This window comes from Mirounga angustirostris, unplaced genomic scaffold (assembly GCF_029215605.1).
Source record: "Mirounga angustirostris isolate CCGP_5_RB_7025 unplaced genomic scaffold, mMirAng1.0.hap1 SCAF_3, whole genome shotgun sequence".
Taxonomy (NCBI): Eukaryota; Metazoa; Chordata; class Mammalia; order Carnivora; family Phocidae; genus Mirounga; species Mirounga angustirostris.
In genome coordinates, this window is record NW_026991711.1 from 189126224 (window position 1) to 189133146 (window position 6923).

The following is a 6923-nucleotide window of genomic DNA, read 5'->3' on the forward strand; positions in this document are numbered from 1 at the left end:
ATTTGACAAAAACAATAACTCCCATTTCAATTCCTACTCCTTTCCATGGTCCATGAGTAGTGTTTCTTTTTTTACCACACATTGAATTTATTATGAAAATGTTACGTTCTTCATTTGCAAGTCATTCCTCTGAAATTAATGAAATAATCTGCTACTGTTCAGAGGAGGAGAAACTACAGAAACCATTGTCTCCTTTATTTGGAACATTTGTTAGTTATTTGCAGTAAGTGTCCTTGAGCCTGATTGTCCATCCCTGAAGGAACTGTGAACTCCTCATATCTTGAAGATGTCGACACAAAATGAGCAAACCTTTTAGAATCTCTAAAAGTAGGAAAGAGAATTTTATTCGAGGCCAAGTTAGGACAGCTGCCTGGGAAACACGCTCTTCACAGGAAGAAAGTGCTCCAGAGAATGAACAGTTTTTACAGGATTATATATGTTTTACATCTTGTAAAATCTCAAAAGATTATAGATTAACACATAGGCAGGAATCAGGAGTTTCCCTGTCAAGGAATGCAGGGAGTAGGAGCATCGATCTGTATCCCAAGGACAAGATGGTTTTCCTTAAGGCTACTCATTCACAAAGCAGATGTACTATTTTGTGGCGGGGCATAAACCAGGCTTTTGGTTTGAACAAAATTTATTTGCACTCATGTTGACTTGGAAAGAAATCTAAAATAACTTCCCTTGTATATCAGACCTTTAGAGAGTTTTTCTGTTATTATTTGAAAAAATCTTAGTTTTGGTTAGGTATAATTTATGTATAGTAGTATTTATTGATTCAGTGTAGGGTCTATGAGTTTTAACAAATGCATATCATGTAATAGCCCCAGTGATCAAGATATAGAAGAGTTTCATCAATTCCCAAAATTCCTTTGTGCTTTTGTTGTCAAACCCTTACCCACCCCCAGGCCCAGGCCACCACCTTAGAGTTATTGATTTCAAGTGTAATTCTGTTATGGTCAGAGAATCACACTTTGTGTGATTTCAGTTCTTTTAAATTTGTTGAGGATTTTTTTTTTATGGTCCAAAATATGGTCAATCTTGGTGATTGCACACTTGAAAAGAATATATATTCTGCTGTTGTTATATGTCAATTAAGTCAAGTGTGATTGTATTATTCAGGTCTTCCGTACCCTTACTGATTTTCTGTCTACTTATTTTATCAATTATGGAGAGAAGAGTTTTGAATTTTTCAACTAAAATTGTTTGTCTAGTTCTTCATTCAGTTCTATCAGTTTTCACTCTGTGTATTTTGAAACTCTGCTGCTATCTACATCTGGGATGACTATATCTTCTCAGTGAATTGATCACTTTACCATTTTATAATGTCCCTCTTTATTTGTGGCACATTCTTGCCCTGAAGTCTAACTTGTCTGTTATTGATACAACCATACCATCTTAGGTTTGATTAGTGTTTGAATGGTATATCCTTTTCCATTCATTTTCATTTAATTTATTTATGTCTTTATGTTTAAGACAGATTTCTTATAGACAGACTGTAGTAGGATATTGCATTAAAAAATTTAATCTGGTATCTGCTTATTATTTAGTTAGTTTAGATCATTTACATTTAGCGTAATTATTGATATGGTTGGAATGCAATCTGCCTTCTTCCTGGTTGTTTTCTCTTGTCCCATCTTCTTTTTGTTCTCTTTTCCTCTAGCTCATCTTACTTTTAGATTAATCATTTTCTATGATTCCATTTTATCTCCACCTATTGGCGTAAGCATTTTTAAATGGTTGTCCTACGGTTTACAACATAATTTTTATTTCTCACAGTCTACCTTCAAATGATACCATATCACTTCAAATATAGCATAAGAGCCTTAAAATGGTATACTTCCAATTCCTCCGTCCCATCCTTTGTGCTATGATTATCATGTAAAAGTAAAACTTTTACACATTATAAACCCTATAACTCATTGTTTCTATCTTTGCTTCAGACAATTAATTGTTTTTTAGAGCAAATGAGAATATGATTTTTTTATATGTACTTTCATTTTTACCATTTCTGGAGATCTTATTATTATTTTTTTAATCTGTTATCATTGTCCTTCTCCCTAAAGAGTTTCCCTTAACATTTCTTAAAAAATGACTACTGGCAATAACATTTCTTGGCCTTAAAAAGTATGTATTTTTTCTAGGCTTTTTTTGGGGGGGGGGCAGTCTGAAAAGCTCTTTGTTTGGTCTTCAGTGTGAAAAATAATTTCGATGGGGTCTGCAGCATAGTGTAGCAGGTGCGTGGGACTCTGGGTCAGTCTGCCTGGTTCAGAGCCTGCCTCTGTCACTTCCTAGGTGTGAGCTTGGGAAAGTATTTACCCTTTTTGTGCCTTTGCTTTCTCATCTGTGGATAGGAAAAGCACCCTTCTCATGGGGTCTTTAACAGCTGCTGAGAATGGCGTAGCATGCACCCGTTGTCTAACTGGCTTGCTACTGATGAGTAGATGGTTCTCATCTTTGATCTCTAACTATTGAAAATACAGAGCTCTGCATTTTCTTGTTCCTGCATGCCACAGATTGAAAAGTGTGTGGAAGCGAGCAGAGTTAATTCAGAGAAAACGAATTGGTGATTGCACGTAATATTTGATAGACCTTGCCAAACTGCCGACTTTGGGGTCTACTAGTTGACAGTCTGAGAAGAAATGTCCTCCTCAATGTCTTGTTTTATCAAAATCTTTGACCTTTGCTCCTCCAATCTGCTGATCTAGATAAACTTTTAGCTCATGTTAGTTTTCCTTATTATGTTGAGCATATTTTTATAGGTTTAATGGCCACTGTTTTTTTCTTTTCCTGTAAACTGTCCTTTTTTTGGCCCTTTGCCCGTGATCGGCTCTGCTTAGGGGATCAATGGGCCTCGAGGGTGGCCCTGACTGAATGACTCTTTGAAAGGGTAATGTAAGGGGATGAGGAGGTGGGTCCAGGGGCAATCCACTTCCTATAAAGTACTAATAACAATAACCCTGGTCATGGAGCAGACTGGGCTAAGCAGCTTACATTGTGTCTTTCAATCATCTTGGCAAAGGAAGGGGACAACCCATGTTGAAGTCCCAATTCTGCTTGTGATAAGGCCATCTTGGGTGATTTATCTGAGCCTCAGTTCCGTCATCAGGAAAATGGGAATAGTGTTTACTTCATGGAGTTGTGTTAATTCAATCAGACAAGCTATGTAAAAGCAGCTGGTCCAGTGCTTGACTTGAACTGTGATGGCTGCTAAGGAGCATAGTTTGCTGACTTGCAGGCGTGGGGCTGGGGAACAGGCAGAAGAGAGGGGCTACTTCTAAGTCTCCTTGCAATGCCCTGAGTGGCAGTGACAGGAGCCTGTGGATCCAAGGTATGTAGTTAGAATGGAATCTGGGTGGAGGCGCCATTTTCCAATTAGCATCCCAAATCTCAGGCCTGGAAAGAACTACCAATTTATTTCAGAGAATAGTCCTTGGATCTAACTTTAAAGTTTTGAAGAGCCAAATGGAAACCAAATAAGTATTAGCACAAGTATAAAGACAGAGATTTCTAAATGGCTCTGGAGTGGGGGCTTTAGCTAAATTACTTTCCTTCTCCCCTTTTTGGAGGGCAGCCCTTTTGCATTTTCCAAGTATCTACTTTGTGCTTGCTTTCTTGGCTTTTACAGGACACCTACCCTGTTGTGGATGGAGCCTAATGGACCATTTTGCCTCAGAAAGGTCTGACAATATCACACTTCTTTGCCACAAACTTGAATGGCTGTGAACGGGCAATGTTGCTTTCAGGCTGTGGCTTTCTTCCTTATTGGAGTGTGAGGCTTGCACTAAGCTTTCTGATGGCTTTGAGGACCATGGCAAGGAAATTTCTGAGCTGTGGTGTTTCCTTGGGCTGCATTTCCTCTAGCAGCTCATCTGTTGGAATAATGAGGTTCAGCTCTCCTCCATTTGTTGGGGATTTTTACATCCATCTTGGTGTCTACTTGTTCTTTGATTGAATACAAGCCTCAGGAAGGGGAGAGTGTCCATTAATGTTACAGAAAAGGTCAACTGATGTGAAACTAACATCCTGGAATTGGGCTCATACATTCCACTGCTGGGAAGAGCAGGTAACACGAGACCCGATCTCATCATTCCTGGAAGCAGGTCAAGAAGGCAGGCATGACTTTGTCAGACCACCTGAAAAAACCCTCATTGCTACTCACCTACACTGATTCTACTTACAGTTCCTCTCTGTTAGGAAACCTGGATGCCAACGTTTGGGAACACAGTTGTCACACAGCCTCGGCTATATGTTATATTTACAGGGAAGCCTGAATAAATGGCCTTTCTTTCTTCCTGCCTATTGGAGGGGACAGAATCCAGAACAGTGGACAGCGCCACAACTAAATGGTAACAGTGACAGTAATGATGAGAGTTAAGTATACTTTTTTGTTGTTAAATCTCTTCTTTTTTTAATGTGAGATTTAACATTACAGAGGACTGCATAAAACATCCATGTACAGTGGAAAGAATACTCATAAAGCAGACACCACTGGAACCCCACAAAGATCAAGAAATGAGACATCGTCAGCCCCCCAGAAACTCACTGTGTGCCCCCTCCCACTTAGGTGACCTCTGTTCTGATGTTATGGTGATAGCACCCTCACTCTCCTGCAGTTTTGCAGACTAGGAATGCACCCCTAAATGATAGGTTCTTTTGGCCTGCTTCTGAGCTAAAAATGTGCAGTATGGTTTCCTCTGTAATGTGCTGTCCTATCAGGTTGGGAGGAGAACTTTGAGATGGAGTCTGAGACAGGAGGTTTATTTGGGGTACTCAGGATTGACCCATGGGAGGGAGGGGGTGGAAATGGGGGTGGACAGAGAGAGAAGTCAGCTGCCCCTGGGACAGTTCTGGTGCTAGATGGGTCTCTGGATTGCCCCGAGTTGGACCAAGATAGCCAGGCCTTTCAACATCGATCAGTTGTTGGATCTGGACCCCCCAGGAAGGAGTACAACCTTGGGCCAGGTGGCCGTTCTCTACAGCTGAGGTGAGCCCAGAAGAGGCTGCAGCTAAAGGCACTTACACACCAAGGAGCTCAAGTGGTGGCTTCTCCATCAGCACAGGAAGATGTTGCTTAGGGTCACCATACTTTCAAGGGCCACAAAAATGTTTTAATTTCCTTTAAAATCAGAAGAAAAAAAAATGGATATAGCCCAGCTTGAATTATATTAGTTTTTATACCCACACAGTCATAAAAATATAAATTTTAATATATATGTATTTTTTTTTTAATAGGGGAAGAGGCCCATGAAAGCAACATTACTCAGGGCACATGAAAGTCATAATGCTGCCTTGTTGGGTCCTGGGTTACGGGGGTCTGGGTGGTACAGCACAGCATCCCCTACAGTCAGTGAGGATGGCATTTGCTTTTGGCACCAGATAATTCTTTTTATTTTATTTATTTAATTATTTTAAACATATTTATTTATTTATTTATTTGCGAGAGAGACAATGAGAGACAGAGAGCATGAGAGGGAGGAGGGTCAGAGGGAGAAGCAGACTCCCTGCTGAGCAGGGAGCCCGATGTGGGACTCGATCCAGGGACTCCAGGATCATGACCTGAGCAGAAGGCAGTCGCTTAACCAACTGAGCCACCCAGGTGCCCCCTTTTTATTTTATTAAGACATTTCCTCACTGCCCCATGCCCCAATTTTGCTGAACATTTTGATCTTTAATTTTATCAACATTTTGATCTTTAATGTTATCAACTGCCATTTTGGTGTCTATCAATATGATTGTGTTGATTTTCACCTTCACCCACCTAGTACTGTGAGTTGTCTTTATTAATTGCCCAATGTTAAGTAATCCCAGAATATATACCACTCGGTCAAAGAGCTTTGCCGCTTCTCCTGCTGCTGGACTTCATTTTTATCCATCATTGTAAATGAACATGTTCCATAATTTTCTTTCTTTGTCAGGTTTTTGTTGTCTTAGGAACTGCTTGTTTGCTTGAGTAAATTGGGAACCTTTCCATCTTTTGTGTGTGTGTGTGTGTGTGTGTGTGTTTTGAAAAAGCGTAAATGACATGGGGATTATTTGTTTAGCAAAATTGGTAAAAATTCATGATAAAGCTCTGTGAGATTTGAGACATGTTTAGCATGCAATAAATGTCTCCTGCCTGGTTTTTTAAAGTTATAAATCCCAAACGGTGCTTCACGGAAAACTTGTTTTGCAAGATCTTTAAAAAAAAAAAAAATGGGGCACCTGGGTGGCTCAGTTGGTTAAGCGACTGCCTTCGGCTCAGGTCATGATCCTGGAGTCCCGGGATCGAGTCCCGCATCGGGCTCCCTGCTCGGCAGGGAGTCTGCTTCTCCCTCTGACCCTCCTCCCTCTCATGCTCTCTGTATCTCATTCTCTCTGTCTCAAATAAATAAATAAAAAAAAATAATAAAATCTTAAAAAAAAAAAAAAAAATGTTTCCCTGGTTGAAAACACTGGTTTAAGCTAAGTTAAACCACTTTCTTTACAAGATTCTCAGAGCATTTGTATTCTAATTACATCTTTAAGAGGCACTAGCAGATTTCTCGCTTCTCAAAATTTTAAGACCCTCATGTCCTGCAGAACACAATCTAAGGAATACTAAAATATGTTCATTTTTTTGTCTCTTCCCTAGAAATTTTAGGTTTTACTCCTTGTTGTCAACATGCCACTTTAATTTTTTTGGCGGACTAGAAACCATATAGTAAGACTTATTAAAAGTGTGTAAAAAAATAATCATACATAGATTCTTTATGATCTCCATGACAGCTTGAGGTAATTTTCCATGGATGAAGTGGTTTTTATACATAAATATTGGAATACCCATTTTGGCTGCTGAGCAATCACTTCTTCGTGGGTTCTTGGCCATGTTCTAGACCTGAGCTGTCCAGTGCTCTTGCATATAGCCATGTGGCTATTAGAATCAAAATTAATATTTAAAT